A 23,178-nucleotide genomic window follows, 5' to 3' on the forward strand; every position below is an offset into this window, starting at 1 on the left:
CTACATATCTCGTAATATTCAGGGACCTCGGGCGAGATTTCAATCCAAATCTCGCGAGGTCTCAATGACATCGCGTGAGATTTCACTACAAATCTCGTGAGATATCAGGGAGTTTGGGCGAGATTTACCTCCAACTCTCACCAAGACTCTTGGACGTTGAGCGAGACTTGACTCCACGTCTCGGAGATCTCATCCAAACCTTGGAGAATTCAGTCCAAATCTCATGAGATCTCATGGATATGGAGCGAAATTTCAATCTCAACCTCGTGAGATCTCATGACATCAGGAGAGATTTGACTCCAAATCTCGTGAGATCTCACGGATATCGGGTGAGATTTCTCTGCAAATCTCGTGAGATCATGGGCATTGGGTGAGATTTCACGCCAAATCTCTTGAGGTCACAATGACATGGGGCGAGATTTCACTATACTTCTCTTGAACTATCAGGGGTCTTGGGCAAGATTTCACTACAAATCTCGTGAGACATCAGGGACCTTGCGCGATATTTCACTCCAAATCTCGTGAGGTACCAATGACATCGGGCGAGATTTCCGCAGAAATCTCTTGAGATATCTGGAACCTTGGTTGAGATTTTAGTCCAACTCTGGTGAGCTCTCTTGGAATTCGGGGTATTTTCCTCCAAGTCTCGCGAGAGCTCCTCCAGACCTTGGAGACATCAGTACAAATCTCGTGAGATCTCGTGGATATTGAGCGAGATTTCAATCTTTATCTCGTGAGACCTCATGGACATCAGGCGAGAATTTACTCCAAATCTCGTGAAATCGCATGGACATCGGCTGAGATTTCACTCCAAATATCTTGGGATCTCATGGACATCGGGTGAGATTTCACTCCAAATCTCCTTGAGGTCACAGGGACATCGGGCGAGATTTCACCTCAAATCTCCTGAGATATCATGGACTTTGGGTGAGATTTGTCTCCAACTGTCGCGAGATCTCTTGGACTGTGGGTGAGCTTTGACTCCAGGTCTCGTGAGATCTCATCCAAAACATGGAGACGTCAGTGCCAATCGAATGAGATCTCATGGATATTGAGTGAGTATTCAATCGAAATATCGTGAGATCTCATGGATATCCGGCGAGTTTTGACACCAAATCTCGTGAGATCCCATGGACATCGGGTGCGATTTCAGTCCCAATCTCACGAGATCTCATGGATATTGGGCGAGACTCACTCCAAATCTCCTGGGGTTCTAATGACATGGCGCGAGGTTTCAAGAAATCTCGTGAGATATCAAGGCCCTTGGTCGAGATTTCGGTCCAAATCTCGTGAGGTCTCAATGACATTGGGTGAGAGTTCATGACAAATCTCGGGAGATATCAGGGACCATGGGCGAGATTGCACTCCAACCCTCATGAGGTCTCTTGGTCTTTGGCGAGATTTCACTCCAAGTCTTGTGAGAGCTCCTTCAAACCTTGGAGACGTCAGTGCCAATCTCCTGAGATCTCATGGCTATGGATGGAGATTTAATCTAAATCTCGTGAGATCTCAAGGACATCAGGCGAGGTTTTACTCCAAATCTTGGGAGCTGTCATGGACATCGGGTGAGATATGTCTCCAAAACTCGTGAGACAATGGACCTTGGGCCAGATTGCACTCCATAGGTCCTGAGGTCACAATGACATCGGGCGAGATTTCACTACAAAACTCGAGAGATATCAGGGACCTTGGGCAAGGTTTCACTCCTAATCTCGTGAGATAGCAGGGACCTTGGGCGAGATTTCACTCTCAATCTCGTGAGATCTCTTGGAGTTCGGGCGAGATTTGATTCCAAGTCTCGTGAGATCCAATCCAAGCCTTGGAGACTTCAGTCCCAATCTCGTGAGATCTCCTGGACATTGGGCGAGATTCAAATCCAAATCTCGTGTGGTCTCAATGATATCGGGTGAGATTTCACACCAATTCTCATGAGATCTCATGGCCATCGGGCGAGATATTCCTGCACATCTCGTGAGATCTCATCACAACTTGGAGAGCTCAGTCCAAATCTCGTGAGATGTCATGGATATTGCAAAAGTTTTCACTGTAAATCTCGTGAGATCTCATGGACCGCGGTCGAGATTTTACTTGCAATCTCTTGAGATTTCCTGGATGTCGGGTGAGATCTCATCCCAAATCCCGTGAGATCTCATGGACATCGGGCGCGAATTCACTCCAAAACTCGGGAGATGTTATGGACGTCGGGTGAGATTTCCCTCCAAATCTCGTGTGATCTCTTCGAAATCTCACTGGAACAGGAACCAGCAGTTGTGGTCTAGGGCTCACACCTGTTGAAAGGGAAGCTAAACAGCCCGACACAGGTGTTGGGTAGTAAGAAGGGCAGGTGTTGGCATGATCACTGAGTATTATCGGCAACTTAGGAATCATTGTTGAGCACTACGACAGAATTCTCGGCTGTTCTATATGCTGTCTAAATGAAAAAATACAATAAAAAATAAAAAGTAAACCGATGAACCTAAGGGAAATGGAAGGAAAAATCAAATAAGACAAGACCAGAGAGGAAGACAAACCGTAAGAGTATCCTAACTCCAGCTAACAAAGTGAGGGTTGCTGGAAGCAAGGTGGGTGAGGAATGGGGAAAGTGGGGAATGGGCATTAAGGAGAGTACTTGTAATTAGCACTGGGTGCTATACACAACAGATGGATCGCTAAATTCTAACCCTGATCCTAGTAACGCGCTCTAGGTTAAATTGGTCGTATTTAAATTCTTTTTCTTGGAAGAAATCTGTTAACATTTGGAGTCCCGATGCACTTGAAGTTCCCCAACGGACGGTGTTTATATATGGGCTCTGCCATGGGTATTTAGAAGGAGCTCTCCTTATTTCTGGGCTCAAAGAAAATGAAGTGACACCTCTCATTTGGGGACTTGGTCGCATTTTCATTTAAATTGTTGGTTTTTGGCCATCCATCCAGACAATTCCAAAACCTTGTTGAATTCCTAAGTTGAGCTTTACATTCAAGGAGCCAGGGGATTTTCCTCCCATAGGCCGTACCCAGGGATTGCTGGAAAGTTCACATCCTTGTCCTGTGCAAGGAGAGAGTCTCAGGGTCTGATATCCTAAAGGAAGATTGCCCTATTGCTCCTGAGCTGCTTCTGAGCTCTCGGGGCATAAGCCTGCTGAATGATAGCCAGCTTCTAGTTCTCCCCTAGATGATTGAGGTGCCATTATGCTGAAGATTAGACAGGAAGCAGCACAGTAAGAGCCCTTTCAAGGAATACTACACCAAAGGCCTGCTTTGGAACACTTGAACATCAGCCAAGAGGACAAAAGCGTCACCCTCATTTGCTTCTGTGTCTCCCCATGCACGGTAAGGTCCATTTTAAAAACAGAAAACAAAACCAAGAGCAGACTTTCCGCTTTCTGAAGGAGGAATGCCGGCCTCTTAATGACAGGGCTCCCAAGTGCAGGGCAGGAACGTTGACCTTGGCCCAAGCCCACAGGTGTACGCTTTCCCTGCGGCAGACTGCTTGCCAGCAGACTGTGCTTTCTTCACATTAGCCCATTCTCATCGCTAATGAAGAACGTTGGCCTTCCATGCATCATTTTCCACCCTCTAGCTCTTTTTTCAATCTAAGATTGCCCTGGGCGTCATTCCGATCCAGTGTCTCAGAGTAATAGCCTCTATTTAAGAAGGTCCAGCTAAGTCCTTGTGACTGTGGGAGAGATTGGGGCACGTTGCCCCTTGTAACGGGCTTTCAGAACTATGGGGACCTCAGAGCTTAAGCCATTTGGACGTGCCCTGCGAGGAATGTTTCTGTGCAGGCTTGGCCCCAGGTTTTTAGAGGGACTGGGCCTCCTTTCTTGGGTAAAAGGAAATGAAGTGACACACTTCCTAACCAGATGTATCCTAGTCCCAATTGTATTGTCAAATTTCGGCCTTCACTGGAATCATTTCCATGCCCTTGCCGATGCTTTTTAAAATTTAGAGCTGGTTTACGCACGGCGAGGAGGGGATTCTACCCAAGCAGCCAGGACCCAACGATTGGTCGTGAGTTCCTACTTCAGTCCTGTGCTCAGTCAGCCTCTCCTTATGTGATAGCCCAAAGGAAAGGAAAGGTGGCTCTTCTCTCCTTGACCTTGAGATGCCCTCCTTTTGAGGAAGAGAAGTTCACCCATATGCTGCATGCTGGAGCATCTGGTACGTTCAGGAGGTGCCCTTTCCAGGACTATAGCACCAATGCTTGCATCTGAAACCTTGAGCATCACCTGGGAGTCCCATTAGTATAGCTGAATGACTGCAGCCTCTATCCATTCATGGGAAGGGCAAAACAAACACACCCACAACCACCACCAGCACCACCACAACACTACTGCCAAATGTCCCTCTCATTTTAAGAGAAGAACGCAGAGTTCCTGGTGACAGGGCTCCCAGGCCTAGACCACGGTTTCCCTTTCCCCAAGGCCGCAGTGGTTTCTCATTCCTGGGAATGAAAATTGGGTGGCGAGGAGATGGGCCTAGTCACCTCAATCTAAACATGGTGTCTCATCGCATCTCTAATCAACACATTTGGCCCAGGATTTACCCACTTCCACCCTCTTGCTGTTTTTCTGCCGAGGTTCCCCTTGTGGGCCTTGTGCTCCAGTGTCTCAGAGCAATATCCTGTTCATGCAGCTAGAGGATCTGGAAGATTTTTTGTCACTGTGGGGACGTGTTGGCCACAGAGCCCCATGGGAATGCTGTTCAGAACTATGTTGGCCTGAGGAGGCCTAAGGCATTGGAAGCCTGCAAGCAGTGAATGTCTGTGCGTAGGCATGGCCAGAAGACTCATTTCTTGCGGGAGGGGAAAAAATTAGATGTCTCATTACAGTTTTATCTCACTTAAAATGGCCCTGCTTATATACATTCCTGTAGTCTCGCAGATTGTTGATGTCGCTCCTGGTACACATTCCAACTGGAAGGTGCTTTTCCTCACAGCAGCGCCTAGGATTCCTGGGGAGTTCCCTGGCCCTCTTATCCCTGAGCTTGTGGTGTGGCTCCCTTGGGTAAGTGTGTAGACAGGTAGGAAAGGCACCTGCCTCCCTAGCTCGGTGAGATGCCTCCGTTCTGGACAACCTAGTTCGAAATAGCGTTCAAAGAATGGAAACGGACAGAGAGGCAATGCGGACTTTCCTAGAGTTGAGAATAAACCAATGTTGAGACGAAAATACCTAGCAAAACCTGTTAGTCTCTGGGATCAGAAAGGCCTGTTGGCTTTGGCAATGGGAAAACTCCAGGGCCTCCCCCTGGGAGCCACAGAAACAAGAGGCCTTCATTCTTCCTTGGTAAAGAGTGGGAAATCTCCTGGAATCGGATGTCACTCCTGCTGCCTTTCCGTCTGTGGCGGCGAGGGGGGACACAACAAAACCAGAAACGCTTTAGTGTTAGCAGACTGGTTCTCCCAGCTGATGATGCGTTTGGAAGTAGCCATTGGAGGAGCATTCCTGGCACGAGCTCTTTTTCCACTGAGGAGGTCCCGGAGCACACCGCGCATGTGTCAACTGTCTGCTCTTCCGAACGAAGGCATCTCTGGCAGCCAGGGGAGGGAGAACAGCTGGCTGCCAAACAGAGCATTTCAAAGATCGGGACAAGAACCAAGCACTCCGAGGCAGAAGGGGAAACGTTCCTTTCGGCTCTCAGACACATTGCTCTCCCCTAGCACAGGATCTCAATGGGAACCTGCACCAACCGTGTGTGTATGGTGGACACACGGGTTGTGAGATGCCACCCAGAGTATTCCTCCATGTGAAACAACGTAGCTACCAAATCAGCAAGAGGATGGGATGGCTTCAAGGAAAACCAAAGTTCAACTCTTCCAATGGGAATGAAAGTTATCTGAGAGTGAGGTGTCTAACTTCAGCTCCCCTTGCCCCAGAAATGGAGGCAAGCTCCCTCCCAAACCCTCTGGCCATGCCTACACCCAATCTCTTGAGCTTTCTCCAAGGAGAGGAAAGTTTCTGACATTGGAGGTTTTCCGCCATTTCCATCAGTGTCTTGAGGCAGCCGTGATTCAGAGGTGGCAGGCTGCAACTCCCAGCTGCGGATCCAATGTTTGGAATGGGTGTTTGGAGCATTATTCCTTGAAGAAAGCTATTTCTGCCCTCAACAGGCCCTAGAGCATAGTAGGCCGTCCACATCCCATCTGTTCTTGAGAATGAAGGCATCTCGACCACCCAGGAGCCAGTATGGCAAGCTAGACCCCCATCTCTGTGCGTCTTCAGCCGGCCAAGTACCAAGTCCTCAGGGCCAGAAGGGCAAACATTTCTTTCAAAGAGGAGACTCTGGTTGTCTTAGCTTAGGAGAGGTCCAGAGTGGGAACTCACCACCAATCCCTGGGTGCTCTAAAGGTGAGTCACAACACCTTGGCCCATGAAGGTGCCCGTAGCCTTTGTTCAACAAACAGGCACGGCCATGGGAAACAGCACAAAGAGTGCCAGAGTCCCATGTCAACCGCAAATGGGACACAAAGTGACTAGCTCACTCTCCTAACAGGTTGGCACTTTTGGGAATAAGAATCAGCTGTGGACTTGGCTTCAGGGAAAGTGCCATGTGCCACCCCAGGTAAGCTTTAGCTCGAGGCCTGTCTTCCTCCTCCATAAAGGGAAGGGATGCTCCTGGTGCTGGCTGTTATTTGCCCTTTTCCATCAGTGGTTAGAGGTAGCAGTGATTCAGGGGTAGCCTGTTGGTTCTGCCACCTGACGACCAAGTATTGGGAACTGATTCTTGGTGCCATATTCCTTGAAAAATTTTGTGTCTGCACTGACCAGGTCCAGGAACACGATGCCCTTGTGGTGATGGTCTGTTCTTCAAAATGAAGACATCTCAATCATCCAGCGGATGTGGGGAAGCCGGCTAGGAATCACGGCACTTAGCTGGCCAAAGTCCAAGTGCTCAGGAACAGGAGAGCCATACTTCCCTTAGGACGTCAGCTCTTGCTTAGCACGGGATCACGCTTGGAACTGGCCACCCGTCCCTGGGTGCTGACTGCGTGTGGGACAGCACGATGGCCTCTGATGGCGACTCAAGATCTTGTTCGAACAAAGGGCAAAGGGGACGCCTGCATGGCTCAGTCGATTAAGCGTCTGCCTCCGGCTCAGCTCATGACCACAAGGTCCTGGGATCGAACCCTGCATTGGAAATGCACGTTGGAACAGCCGTTTTGGGAAACAGAGTGGAGCTTCCTCAGAAAATTCAAAACAGAGCTAGCTTTTGACCCAGCAATTGCTCGCCTGGGTATTTGCCCCAAGACACAGGTGGGGTGAAAAGAAGGGCCACATGCACCCCAATGTTCATAGCAGCAAGGTCCACACGAGCGAACCCGTGGAAAGAGCCGACATTCCCTTCAACAGATGAATGGAGAGAGATGATGTGGTCCATCTCTACAAGGGAATAATACTCACCCATCAGAAAGGATGAATACCCAACTTTGTCATCAACATCGATGGGGCTGGGGGAGAGCATGCTCAATGAAATTGGCCGAGCAGAGAAAGCCAATATCATAGGGCTTCACGGATTTGTGGAACATAAGGAATAGCATGGAGGGCGTGAGGAGAAGGAAGGGAAAAATGAAGGGGGGCAAATCGGAGCGGGAGACGAACCATGAGACGGTACGGACTCCAAGAAATGGAGGGTTTTAGAGGGGACGGGTGGATGGATGAGTTAACCCAGTGGTGGGTATAAGGACGGCAGGTATCGAATGGACCATTGGGTGTTCTAGGAAAACAATGAACCAGGGATCCCAGATCCAAAACGAATGATGTACTGTATGGTGAGTAAAAGTACAATTTATTAAAAGACCAAGAAAGCGCTTCTCTCTTCATGAAACAAGATGGTAGTTGAAATATGCATTCCCTCACAGTGTGATATCTGAGAGTTAAGTAGTTGGCACCTTCCTTTGGCTTCCACGCATACATTTGTAAGCATCCTCTCTTCCTGGAACGAGAATGCTTCATGAAAAAAAAAAAAAAAGGATTTCAAACCACGAAGTGTGTCTACTAAACTCACAACCCCAGTGTAACTAAAGGAAAGATATCTCTGTCCTATCCCGACCTCACGTGAGCCTTGGGATCATCTCACAAGATTGAGATTTCACTCCAAATCTCATGAGATCTCATGGAACTGGGGCCAGATTTCACTCCACATCACCTGAGGTCACAATGAGATCGGGCGAGATTTCACTACAATTCTCGTGAGATAGCAGGGACCTTGGGCGAGATTTCCCTGCAACGCTGGTCATATCTCTTGAGTTTGGGTGAGCTTTTACTCCCAGTCTGGTGAGGTCTCATCCAAAACGTGGACACGTCAGTGCCCATCTCATGAGATCTCATGCATATTGAGCGAGATTTCAATCTCAATCTCGTGAGATCTCATGGACATCGGGCGAGATTTCACTCCAGCTCTCGTGAGATCCTTTGGAATTCGGGGATCAATTCCTCCAGGTGTTGAGAGATCTCATCCGATCCTTGGAAACTTCAGTCCAAATCTCATGAGATCTCAGGATAGTGAGGGAGAATTCACTCTATCTCTCGTGAGAAATCATGGATATCAGGCGAGATAATTCCAACACTCGTGAGATCCTATGGACATCGGGTGAGAATTCTTTCCAAATCCCGTGATATGTCATGGACCTTGGACCTGATTTCACTCCAAATGTCGTGTGGTCTCAATGACCTCGGGCAGATTTCACTCCAAATCTCGGGAGATATCAGGGACGACCGTGGGCGAGCTTTCAACCTAAACCTCGCGAGATCTCATGGACATCGGGCGAGATTTGCCACCAAATCTCCTGAGATCTCATGGACCTCGGTTCAGATTTCACTCCAAATCTCATGAGATCTCATGGAATTTAGGCGAGATTTCACTGCAAACCTCCTGAGCTCACAAGGAGATTGGGCGAGATGTCACTACAAATCTCATGAGATCTAGGGACCTTGGGCGAGATTTCCCTCCCGCTCTCGTGAGATCTCTGGAATTTGGGCGCGATTTTACTCCCAGTCTTGTGAGATCTCCTCCAAACCTTGGCGACGTCACTGTCAATCTCGTGAGATCTCCTGGGTATTGAGCGAGATTTCAATCTCAATATCGTGAGACTGATGGGCATCAGGTGAGATTTTATTGCATATCTCGAGAGATCTCAGAGACATTCGGGTGAGATTTCACTCCGAATATCCTGAGGTCCCAATGACATCGGGCGAGATTTCACGACAAATGTCGTGAGATATCAGGGAACTTGGGCGAGATTTCACTCCAAATCCCGTGAGATCTCTTGGAATTCAGCTGAGATTTTACTCCATCTCTCGTGTGCTCTCTTCCTCATTTGGAGACCTCAGTCCAAATCTCTGGAGATCTCATGGAAAATAGGTGAGATTTCACTCTAACTTTTGAGATATCGCATGGTCATTGGGCGAGATGTTCCTCCAAATCTCGTGAGATGTCATGGACACCGGGCGAGAATTCCCTCCAAATCTCGTGAGATGTCACGGACTTTGGGTGAGATTTCTCTCCAAATCTCGTGAGATCTCTTGGACTTTGGGCGAGATTTTACTCCACGTCTCATGAGCACTCGTCCAACACTTGGAGAGGTCAGTGCCATTCTCGTGAGATCTCATGGATATTGAGTGAGGATTCCATCTAAATCTCGTGAGATCTCATGGACATCAGGTGAGATTTCACTCCGAATAGCCTGAGGTCACAATCACGTTGGGCGAGATTTCACCACAAATCTCGTGAGATATCAGCGACCTCAGGCGAGATTTCAATCCAAATATCGGGACGTCTCAATGACATTGGGCGACAGTTCACTAAACTCTCGTGAGATAAAAGGGCCCTAGGGCGAGATTTCACTCCACCTCTCGTGAGATCTCTGGGAATTCGCGGATAGTTTACTCCAAGTCTCGTGAGATCTCATCCAATCCTTGGAGACTTCAGTCCAAAACCCGTGAGATCTCAGGATAGGGAGCGAGAATTCAATCTATATCTTGTGAGCACTGAGGGACATCAGGCGAGATGACTGCAAATCTTGTGAGTACTCACGAATATCGGGTGAGATTCCACTCCAAATCTCCTGAGGTCTCAATGAGCTCGGGCAGATTTCACTCCAAATCTCGTGAGTTATCAGGGACGCGGGGCGAGGTTTCAATCTAAATGTCGTGAGATCTCATGGAAATCGGGCGAGATGTGACACCAAATCTCCTGAGATCGCAGGGACATCGATTGAGATTTCACTCCGAATCTCATGAGAGCTCATGGATGTTGGGCTCGACTTCACTCCAAATCTCCTGAGGTCCCAATGAGTCCAGGCGAGATTTCACTACAGATCTCGTGAGATAGCAGCAACCTTGGGCGAGATTTCTATCCAAATCTCGTGAGATCTCAATGACATCGGGGGAGATTCCTTCCAAATCTCGTGAGATATCAAGGACCTTGGGCGAGATTTCACCCCAACTCTCGTGAGGTCTCCTGGTCTGTGGGCGAGATTTGACTCCCATCCCGTTAAATGTCCTCCAAACCTTGGAGACGTCAATGCCAACCTCGTGAATTCTCATGGATACGAGCGAGTTTTCCATCTGAATCTCGTGTGATCTCATGGATATCGGGCGAGATATCCCTCCAAATCTCGTGAGATCTCGTGGACATTGGGCGAGATTTCACTCCCAACTCCTGAGTTCCCGATGACTTCGGGCGAGATTTCACTACATATCTCGTAATATTCAGGGACCTCGGGCGAGATTTCAATCCAAATCTCGCGAGGTCTCAATGACATCGCGTGAGATTTCACTACAAATCTCGTGAGATATCAGGGAGTTTGGGCGAGATTTACCTCCAACTCTCACCAGGACTCTTGGACGTTGAGCGAGACTTGACTCCACGTCTCGCAGATCTCATCCAAACCTTGGAGAATTCAGTCCAAATCTCATGAGATCTCATGGATATGGAGCGAAATTTCAATCTCAACCTCGTGAGATCTCATGACATCAGGAGAGATTTGACTCCAAATCTCGTGAGATCTCACGGATATCGGGTGAGATTTCTCTGCAAATCTCGTGAGATCATGGGCATTGGGTGAGATTTCACGCCAAATCTCTTGAGGTCACAATGACATGGGGCGAGATTTCACTATACTTCTCTTGAACTATCAGGGGTCTTGGGCAAGATTTCACTACAAATCTCGTGAGACATCAGGGACCTTGCGCGATATTTCACTCCAAATCTCGTGAGGTACCAATGACATCGGGCGAGATTTCCGCAGAAATCTCTTGAGATATCGGGAACCTTGGTTGAGATTTTACTCCAACTCTGGTGAGCTCTCTTGGAATTCGGGGTATTTTCCTCCAAGTCTCGCGAGAGCTGCTCCAGACCTTGGAGACATCAGTACAAATCTCGTGAGATCTCGTGGATATTGAGCGAGATTTCAATCTTTATCTCGTGAGACCTCATGGACATCAGGCGAGAATTTACTCCAAATCTCGTGAAATCGCATGGACATCGGCTGAGATTTCACTCCAAATATCTTGGGATCTCATGGACATCGGGCGAGATTTCACTCCAAATCTCCTTGAGGTCACAGGGACATCGGGCGAGATTTCACCTCAAATCTCCTGAGATATCATGGACTTTGGGTGAGATTTGTCTCCAACTGTCGCGAGATCTCTTGGACTGTGGGTGAGCTTTGACTCCAGGTCTCGTGAGATCTCATCCAAAACATGGAGACGTCAGTGCCAATCGAATGAGATCTCATGGATATTGAGTGAGTATTCAATCGAAATATCGTGAGATCTCATGGATATCCGGCGAGTTTTGACAGCAAATCTCGTGAGATCTCATGGACATCGGGTGCGATTTCAGTCCCAATCTCACGAGATCTCATGGATATTGGGCGAGACTCACTCCAAATCTCCTGTGGTTCTATTGACATCGCGCGAGGTTTCAAGAAATCTCGTTAGATATCAAGGCCCTTGGTCGAGATTTCGGTCCAAATCTCGTGAGGTCTCAATGACATTAGGTGAGAGTTCATTACAAATCTCGTGAGATATCAGGGACCATGGGCGAGATTGCACTCCAACCCTCATGAGGTCTCTTGGTCTTTGGCGAGATTTCACTCCAAGTCTTGTGAGAGCTCCTTCAAACCTTGGAGACGTCAGTGCCAATCTCCTGAGATCTCATGGCTATGGATGGAGATTTAATCTAAATCTCGTGAGATCTCAAGGACATCAGGCGAGGTTTTACTCCAAATCTTGGGAGCTGTCATGGACATCGGGTGAGATATGTCTCCAAAACTCGTGAGATAATGGACCTTGGGCCAGATTGCACTCTATAGGTCCTGAGGTCACAATGACATCAGGCGAGATTTCACTACAAAACTCGAGAGATATCAGGGACCTTGGGCAAGGTTTCACTCCTAATCTCGTGAGATAGCAGGGACCTTGGGCGAGATTTCACTCTCAATCTCGTGAGATCTCTTGGAGTTCGGGCGAGATTTGATTCCAAGTCTCGTGAGATCCAATCCAAGCCTTGGAGACTTCAGTCCCAATCTCGTGAGATCTCCTGGACATTGGGCGAGATTCAAATCCAAATCTCGTGTGGTCTCAATGATATCGGGTGAGATTTCACACCAATTCTCGTGAGATCTCATGGCCATCGGGCGAGATATTCCTGCACATCTCGTGAGATCTCATCACAACTTGGAGAGCTCAGACCAAATCTCGTGAGATGTCATGGATATTGCAAAAGTTTTCACTGTAAATCTCGTGAGATCTCATGGACCGCGGTCGAGATTTTACTTGCAATCTCTTGAGATTTCCTGGATGTCGGGTGAGATCTCATTCCAAATCTCGTGAGATCTCATGGACATCGGGTGCGAATTCACTCCAAAACTCGGGAGATGTTATGGACGTCGGGTGAGATTTCCCTCCAAATCTCGTGTGATCTCTTCGAAATCTCACTGGAACACGAACCAGCCTTTGTGGTCTAGGGCTCACACCTGTTGAAAGGGAAGCTAAACAGCCCGACACAGGTGTTGGGTAGTAAGAAGGGCAGGTGTTGGCATGATCACTGAGTATTATCGGCAACTTAGGAATCATTGTTGAGCACTACGACAGAATTCTCGGCTGTTCTATATGCTGTCTAAATGAAAAAATACAATAAAAAATAAAAAGTAAACCGATGAACCTAAGGGAAATGGAAGGAAAAATCAAATAAGACAAGACCAGAGAGGAAGACAAACCGTAAGAGTATCCTAAGTCTAGCTAACAAGGTGAGGGTTGCTAGAAGCAAGGTGGGTGAGGAATGGGGAAAGTGGGGAATGGGCATTAAGGAGAGTACTTGTAATTAGCACTGGGTGCTATACACAACAGATGGATCGCTAAATTCTAACCCTGATCCTAGTAACGCGCTCTGGGTTAAATTGGTCGTATTTAAATTCTTTTTCTTGGAAGAATTTTGTTAACATTTGGAGTCCCGATGCACTTGAAGTTGCCCAACGGACGGTGTTTATATATGGGCTCTGCCATGGGTATTTAGAAGGAGCTCTCCTTATTTCTGGGCTCAAAGAAAATGAAGTGACACCTCTCATTTGGGGACTTGGTCGCATTTTCATTTAAATTGTTGATATTTGGCCATCCATCCAGACAATTCCAAAACCTTGTTGAATTCCTAAGTTTAGCTTTACATTCAAGGACCCAGGGGATTTTCCTTCCATAGGCCGTACCCAGGGATTGCTGGAAAGTTCAAATCCTTGTCCTGTGCAAGGAGAGAGTCTCAGGGTCTGATATCCTAAAGGAAGATTGCCCTATTGCTCCTGAGCTGCTTCTGAGCTCTCGGGGCATAAGCCTGCTGAATGATAGCCAGCTTCTAGTTCTCCCCTAGATGATTGAGGTGCCATTATGCTGAAGATTAGGCAGGAAGCAGCACAGTAAGAGCCCTTTCAAGGAATACTACACCAAAGGCCTGCTTTGGAACACTTGAACATCAGCCAAGAGGACAAAAGCATCACCCTCATTTGCTTCTGTGTCTCCCCATGCACGGTAAGGTCCATTTTAAAAACAGAAAACAAAACCAAGAGCAGACTTTCCGCTTTCTGAAGGAGGAATGCCGGCCTCTTAATGACAGGGCTCCCAAGTGCAGGGCAGGAACGTTGACCTTGGCCCAAGCCCACAGGTGTACGCTTTCCCTGCGGCAGACTGCTTGCCAGCAGACTGTGCTTTCTTCACATTAGCCCATTCTCATCGCTAATGAAGAACGTTGGCCTTCCATGCATCATTTTCCACCCTCTAGCTCTTTTTTCAATCTAAGATTGCCCTGGGCGTCATTCCGATCCAGTGTCTCAGAGTAATAGCCTCTATTTAAGAAGGTCCAGCTAAGTCCTTGTGACTGTGGGAGAGATTGGGGCACGTTGCCCCTTGTAACGGGCTTTCAGAACTATGGGGACCTCAGAGCTTAAGCCATTTGGACCTGCCCTGCGAGGAATGTTTCTGTGCAGGCTTGGCCCCAGGTTTTTAGAGGGACTGGGCCTCCTTTCTTGGGTAAAAGGAAATGAAGTGACACACTTCCTAACCAGATGTATCCTAGTCCCAATTGTATTGTCGAATTTCGGCCTTCACTGGAATCATTTCCATGCCCTTGCCGATGCTTTTTAAAATTTAGAGCTGGTTTACGCACGGCGAGGAGGGGATTCTACCCAAGCCGCCAGGACCCAACGATTGGTCGTGAGTTCCTACTTCAGTCCTGTGCTCAGTCAGCCTCTCCTTATGTGATAGCCCAAAGGAAAGGAAAGGTGGCTCTTCTCTCCTTGACCTTGAGATGCCCTCCTTTTGAGGAAGAGAAGTTCACCCATATGCTGCATGCTGGAGCATCTGGTACGTTCAGGAGGTGCCCTTTCCAGGACTATAGCACCAATGCTTGCATCTGAAACCTTGAGCATCACCTGGGAGTCCCATTAGTATAGCTGAATGACTGCAGCCTCTATCCATTCATGGGAAGGGCAAAACAAACACAACCACAACCACCACCAGCACCACCACAACACTACTGCCAAATTTCCCTCTCATTTTAAGAGAAGAACGCAGAGTTCCTGGTGACAGGGCTCCCAGGCCTAGACCTCGGTTTCCCTTTCCCCAAGGCCGCAGTGGTTTCTCATTCCTGGGAATGAAAATTGGGTGGCGAGGAGATGGGCCTAGTCACCTCAATCTAAACATGGTGTCTCATCGCATCTCTAATCAACACATTTGGCCCAGGATTTACCCACTTCCACCCTCTTGCTGTTTTTCTGCCGAGGTTCCCCTTGTGGGCCTTGTGCTCCAGTGTCTCAGAGCAATATCCTGTTCATGCAGCTAGAGGATCTGGAAGATTTTTTGTCACTGTGGGGACGTGTTGGCCACAGAGCCCCATGGGAATGCTGTTCAGAACTATGTTGGCCTGAGGAGGCCTAAGGCATTGGAAGCCTGCAAGCAGTGAATGTCTGTGCGTAGGCATGGCCAGAAGACTCATTTCTTGCGGGAGGGGAAAAAATTAGATGTCTCATTACAGTTTTATCTCACTTAAAATGGCCCTGCTTATATACATTCCTGTAGTCTCGCAGATTGTTGATGTCGCTCCTGGTACACATTCCAACTGGAAGGTGCTTTTCCTCACAGCAGCGCCTAGGATTCCTGGGGAGTTCCCTGGCCCTCTTATCCCTGAGCTTGTGGTGTGGCTCCCTTGGGTAAGTGTGTAGACAGGTAGGAAAGGCACCTGCCTCCCTAGCTCGGTGAGATGCCTCCGTTCTGGACAACCTAGTTCGAAATAGCGTTCAAAGAATGGAAACGGACAGAGAGGCAATGCGGACTTTCCTAGAGTTGAGAATAAACCAATGTTGAGACGAAAATACCTAGCAAAACCTGTTAGTCTCTGGGATCAGAAAGGCCTGTTGGCTTTGGCAATGGGAAAACTCCAGGGCCTCCCCCTGGGAGCCACAGAAACAAGAGGCCTTCATTCTTCCTTGGTAAAGAGTGGGAAATCTCCTGGAATCGGATGTCACTCCTGCTGCCTTTCCGTCTGTGGCGGCGAGGGGGGACACAACAAAACCAGAAACGCTTTAGTGTTAGCAGACTGGTTCTCCCAGCTGATGATGCGTTTGGAAGTAGCCATTGGAGGAGCATTCCTGGCACGAGCTCTTTTTCCACTGAGGAGGTCCCGGAGCACACCGCGCATGTGTCAACTGTCTGCTCTTCCGAACGAAGGCATCTCTGGCAGCCAGGGGAGGGAGAACAGCTGGCTGCCAAACAGAGCATTTCAAAGATCGGGACAAGAACCAAGCACTCCGAGGCAGAAGGGGAAACGTTCCTTTCGGCTCTCAGACACATTGCTCTCCCCTAGCACAGGATCTCAATGGGAACCTGCACCAACCGTGTGTGTATGGTGGACACACGGGTTGTGAGATGCCACCCAGAGTATTCCTCCATGTGAAACAACGTAGCTACCAAATCAGCAAGAGGATGGGATGGCTTCAAGGAAAACCAAAGTTCAACTCTTCCAATGGGAATGAAAGTTATCTGAGAGTGAGGTGTCTAACTTCAGCTCCCCTTGCCCCAGAAATGGAGGCAAGCTCCCTCCCAAACCCTCTGGCCATGCCTACACCCAATCTCTTGAGCTTTCTCCAAGGAGAGGAAAGTTTCTGACATTGGAGGTTTTCCGCCATTTCCATCAGTGTCTTGAGGCAGCCGTGATTCAGAGGTGGCAGGCTGCAACTCCCAGCTGCGGATCCAATGTTTGGAATGGGTGTTTGGAGCATTATTCCTTGAAGAAAGCTATTTCTGCCCTCAACAGGCCCTAGAGCATAGTAGGCCGTCCACATCCCATCTGTTCTTGAGAATGAAGGCATCTCCACCACCCAGGAGCCAGTATGGCAAGCTAGACCCCCATCTCTGTGCGTCTTCAGCCGGCCAAGTACCAAGTCCTCAGGGCCAGAAGGGCAAACATTTCTTTCAAAGAGGAGACTCTGGTTGTCTTAGCTTAGGAGAGGTCCAGAGTGGGAACTCACCACCAATCCCTGGGTGCTCTAAAGGTGAGTCACAACACCTTGGCCCATGAAGGTGCCCGTAGCCTTTGTTCAACAAACAGGCACGGCCATGGGAAACAGCACAAAGAGTGCCAGAGTCCCATGTCAACCGCAAATGGGACACAAAGTGACTAGCTCACTCTCCTAACAGGTTGGCACTTTTGGGAATAAGAATCAGCTGTGGACTTGGCTTCAGGGAAAGTGCCATGTGCCACCCCAGGTAAGCTTTAGCTCGAGGCCTGTCTTCCTCCTCCATAAAGGGAAGGGATGCTCCTGGTGCTGGCTGTTATTTGCCCTTTTCCATCAGTGGTTAGAGGTAGCAGTGATTCAGGGGTAGCCTGTTGGTTCTGCCACCTGACGACCAAGTATTGGGAACTGATTCTTGGTGCCATATTCCTTGAAAAATTTTGTGTCTGCACTGACCAGGTCCAGGAACACGATGCCCTTGTGGTGATGGTCTGTTCTTCAAAATGAAGACATCTCAATCATCCAGCGGATGTGGGGAAGCCGGCTAGGAATCACGGCACTTAGCTGGCCAAAGTCCAAGTGCTCAGGAACAGGAGAGCCATACTTCCCTTAGGACGTCAGCTCTTGCTTAGCATGGGATCACGCTTGGAACTGGCCACCCGTCCCTGGGTGCTGACTGCGTGTGGGACAGCACGATGGCCTCTGATGGCGACTCAAGATCTTGTTCGAACAAAGGGCAAAGGGGACGCCTGCATGGCTCAGTCGATTAAGCGTCTGCCTCCGGCTCAGCTCATGACCACAAGGTCCTGGGATCGAACCCTGCATTGGAAATGCACGTTGGAACAGCCGTTTTGGGAAACAGAGTGGAGCTTCCTCAGAAAATTCAAAACAGAGCTAGCTTTTGACCCAGCAATTGCTCGCCTGGGTATTTGCCCCAAGACACAGGTGGGGTGAAAAGAAGGGCCACATGCACCCCAATGTTCATAGCAGCAAGGTCCACACGAGCGAACCCGTGGAAAGAGCCGACATTCCCTTCAACAGATGAATGGAGAGAGATGATGTGGTCCATCTCTACAAGGGAATAATACTCACCCATCAGAAAGGATGAATACCCAACTTTGTCATCAACATCGATGGGGCTGGGGGAGAGCATGCTCAATGAAATTGGCCGAGCAGAGAAAGCCAATATCATAGGGCTTCACGGATTTGTGGAACATAAGGAATAGCATGGAGGGCGTGAGGAGAAGGAAGGGAAAAATGAAGGGGGGCAAATCGGAGCGGGAGACGAACCATGAGACGGTACGGACTCCAAGAAATGGAGGGTTTTAGAGGGGACGGGTGGATGGATGAGTTAACCCAGTGGTGGGTATAAGGACGGCAGGTATCGAATGGACCATTGGGTGTTCTAGGAAAACAATGAACCAGGGATCCCAGATCCAAAACGAATGATGTACTGTATGGTGAGTAAAAGTACAATTTATTAAAAGACCAAGAAAGCGCTTCTCTCTTCATGAAACAAGATGGTAGTTGAAATATGCATTCCCTCACAGTGTGATATCTGAGAGTTAAGTAGTTGGCACCTTCCTTTGGCTTCCACGCATACATTTGTAAGCATCCTCTCTTCCTGGAACGAGAATGCTTCATGAAAAAAAAAAAAAAAAGGATTTCAAACCACGAAGTGTGTCTACTAAACTCACAACCCCAGTGTGAGATATCTCTGTCCTATCCCGACCTCACGTGAGCCTTGGGATCATCTCACAAGATTGAGATTTCACTCCAAATCTCATGAGATCTCATGGAACTGGGGCCAGATTTCACTCCACATCACCTGAGGTCACAATGAGATCGGGCGAGATTTCACTACAATTCTCGTGAGATAGCAGGGACCTTGGGCGAGATTTCCCTGCAACGCTGGTCATATCTCTTGAGTTTGGGTGAGCTTTTACTCCCAGTCTGGTGAGGTCTCATCCAAAACGTGGACACGTCAGTGCCCATCTCATGAGATCTCATGCATATTGAGCGAGATTTCAATCTCAATCTCGTGAGATCTCATGGACATCGGGCGAGATTTCACTCCAGCTCTCGTGAGATCCTTTGGAATTCGGGGATCAATTCCTCCAGGTGTTGAGAGATCTCATCCGATCCTTGGAGACTTCAGTCCAAATCTCATGAGATCTCAGGATAGTGAGGGAGAATTCACTCTATCTCTCGTGAGAAATCATGGATATCAGGCGAGATAATTCCAACACTCGTGAGATCCTATGGACATCGGGTGAGAATTCTTTCCAAATCCCGTGATATGTCATGGACCTTGGACCTGATTTCACTCCAAATGTCGTGTGGTCTCAATGACCTCGGGCAGATTTCACTCCAAATCTCGGGAGATATCAGGGACGACCGTGGGCGAGCTTTCAACCTAAACCTCGCGAGATCTCATGGACATCGGGCGAGATTTGCCACCAAATCTCCTGAGATCTCATGGACCTCGGTTCAGATTTCACTCCAAATCTCATGAGATCTCATGGAATTTAGGCGAGATTTCACTGCAAACCTCCTGAGCTCACAAGGAGATTGGGCGAGATGTCACTACAAATCTCATGAGATCTAGGGACCTTGGGCGAGATTTCCCTCCCGCTCTCGTGAGATCTCTGGAATTTGGGCGCGATTTTACTCCCAGTCTTGTGAGATCTCCTCCAAACCTTGGCGACGTCACTGTCAATCTCGTGAGATCTCCTGGGTATTGAGCGAGATTTCAATCTCAATATCGTGAGACTGATGGGCATCAGGTGAGATTTTATTGCATATCTCGAGAGATCTCAGAGACATTCGGGTGAGATTTCACTCCGAATATCCTGAGGTCCCAATGACATCGGGCGAGATTTCACGACAAATGTCGTGAGATATCAGGGAACTTGGGCGAGATTTCACTCCAAATCCCGTGAGATCTCTTGGAATTCAGCTGAGATTTTACTCCATCTCTCGTGTGCTCTCTTCCTCATTTGGAGACCTCAGTCCAAATCTCTGGAGATCTCATGGAAAATAGGTGAGATTTCACTCTAACTTTTGAGATATCGCATGGTCATTGGGCGAGATGTTCCTCCAAATCTCGTGAGATGTCATGGACACCGGGCGAGAATTCCCTCCAAATCTCGTGAGATGTCACGGACTTTGGGTGAGATTTCTCTCCAAATCTCGTGAGATCTCTTGGACTTTGGGCGAGATTTTACTCCAGGTCTCATGAGCACTCGTCCAACACTTGGAGAGGTCAGTGCCATTCTCGTGAGATCTCATGGATATTGAGTGAGGATTCCATCTAAATCTCGTGAGATCTCATGGACATCAGGTGAGATTTCACTCCGAATAGCCTGAGGTCACAATCACGTTGGGCGAGATTTCACCACAAATCTCGTGAGATATCAGCGACCTCAGGCGAGATTTCAATCCAAATATCGGGACGTCTCAATGACATTGGGCGACAGTTCACTAAACTCTCGTGAGATAAAAGGGCCCTAGGGCGAGATTTCACTCCACCTCTCGTGAGATCTCTGGGAATTCGCGGATAGTTTACTCCAAGTCTCGTGAGATCTCATCCAATCCTTGGAGACTTCAGTCCAAAACCCGTGAGATCTCAGGATAGGGAGCGAGAATTCAATCTATATCTTGTGAGCACTGAGGGACATCAGGCGAGATGACTGCAAATCTTGTGAGTACTCACGAATATCGGGTGAGATTCCACTCCAAATCTCCTGAGGTCTCAATGAGCTCGGGCAGATTTCACTCCAAATCTCGTGAGTTATCAGGGACGCGGGGCGAGGTTTCAATCTAAATGTCGTGAGATCTCATGGAAATCGGGCGAGATGTGACACCAAATCTCCTGAGATCGCAGGGACATCGATTGAGATTTCACTCCGAGTCTCATGAGAGCTCATGGATATTGGGCTCGACTTCACTCCAAATCTCCTGAGGTCCCAATGAGTCCAGGCGAGATTTCACTACAGATCTCGTGAGATAGCAGCAACCTTGGGCGAGATTTCTATCCAAATCTCGTGAGATCTCAATGACATCGGGGGAGATTCCTTCCAAATCTCGTGAGATATCAAGGACCTTGGGCGAGATTTCACCCCAACTCTCGTGAGGTCTCCTGGTCTGTGGGCGAGATTTGACTCCCATCCCGTTAAATGTCCTCCAAACCTTGGAGACGTCAATGCCAACCTCGTGAATTCTCATGGATACGAGCGAGTTTTCCATCTGAATCTCGTGTGATCTCATGGATATCGGGCGAGATATCCCTCCAAATCTCGTGAGATCTCGTGGACATTGGGCGAGATTTCACTCCCAACTCCTGAGTTCCCGATGACTTCGGGCGAGATTTCACTACATATCTCGTAATATTCAGGGACCTCGGGCGAGATTTCAATCCAAATCTCGCGAGGTCTCAATGACATCGCGTGAGATTTCACTACAAATCTCGTGAGATATCAGGGAGTTTGGGCGAGATTTACCTCCAACTCTCACCAGGACTCTTGGACGTTGAGCGAGACTTGACTGCACGTCTCGGAGATCTCATCCAAACCTTGGAGAATTCAGTCCAAATCTCATGAGATCTCATGGATATGGAGCGAAATTTCAATCTCAACCTCGTGAGATCTCATGACATCAGGAGAGATTTGACTCCAAATCTCGTGAGATCTCACGGATATCGGGTGAGATTTCTCTGCAAATCTCGTGAGATCATGGGCATTGGGTGAGATTTCACGCCAAATCTCTTGAGGTCACAATGACATGGGGCGAGATTTCACTATACTTCTCTTGAACTATCAGGGGTCTTGGGCAAGATTTCACTACAAATCTCGTGAGACATCAGGGACCTTGCGCGATATTTCACTCCAAATCTCGTGAGGTACCAATGACATCGGGCGAGATTTCCGCAGAAATCTCTTGAGATATCGGGAACCTTGGTTGAGATTTTACTCCAACTCTGGTGAGCTCTCTTGGAATTCGGGGTATTTTCCTCCAAGTCTCGTGAGAGCTCCTCCAGACCTTGGAGACATCAGTACAAATCTCGTGAGATCTCGTGGATATTGAGCGAGATTTCAATCTTTATCTCGTGAGACCTCATGGACATCAGGCGAGAATTTACTCCAAATCTCGTGAAATCGCATGGACATCGGCTGAGATTTCACTCCAAATATCTTGGGATCTCATGGACATCGGGCGAGATTTCACTCCAAATCTCCTTGAGGTCACAGGGACATCGGGCGAGATTTCACCTCAAATCTCCTGAGATATCATGGACTTTGGGTGAGATTTGTCTCCAACTGTCGCGAGATCTCTTGGACTGTGGGTGAGTTTGACTCCAGGTCTCGTGAGATCTCATCCAAAACATGGAGACGTCAGTGCCAATCGAATGAGATCTCATGGATATTGAGTGAGTATTCAATCGAAATATCGTGAGATCTCATGGATATCCGGCGAGTTTTGACAGCAAATCTCGTGAGATCTCATGGACATCGGGTGCGATTTCAGTCCCAATCTCACGAGATCTCATGGATATTGGGCGAGACTCACTCCAAATCTCCTGTGGTTCTATTGACATCGCGCGAGGTTTCAAGAAATCTCGTGAGATATCAAGGCCCTTGGTCGAGATTTCGGTCCAAATCTCGTGAGGTCTCAATGACATTGGGTGAGAGTTCATTACAAATCTCGTGAGATATCAGGGACCATGGGCGAGATTGCACTCCAACCCTCATGAGGTCTCTTGGTCTTTGGCGAGATTTCACTCCAAGTCTTGTGAGAGCTCCTTCAAACCTTGGAGACGTCAGTGCCAATCTCCTGAGATCTCATGGCTATGGATGGAGATTTAATCTAAATCTCGTGAGATCTCAAGGACATCAGGCGAGGTTTTACTCCAAATCTTGGGAGCTGTCATGGACATCGGGTGAGATATGTCTCCAAAACTCGTGAGATAATGGACCTTGGGCCAGATTGCACTCTATAGGTCCTGAGGTCACAATGACATCAGGCGAGATTTCACTACAAAACTCGAGAGATATCAGGGACCTTGGGCAAGGTTTCACTCCTAATCTCGTGAGATAGCAGGGACCTTGGGCGAGATTTCACTCTCAATCTCGTGAGATCTCTTGGAGTTCGGGCGAGATTTGATTCCAAGTCTCGTGAGA

Source organism: Eumetopias jubatus, unplaced genomic scaffold, assembly GCF_037043125.1.
Source record: "Eumetopias jubatus isolate StellerSeaLion01/CBP00866 unplaced genomic scaffold, mEumJub1_p1.0 scaffold_14, whole genome shotgun sequence".
Lineage (NCBI taxonomy): Eukaryota > Metazoa > Chordata > Mammalia > Carnivora > Otariidae > Eumetopias > Eumetopias jubatus.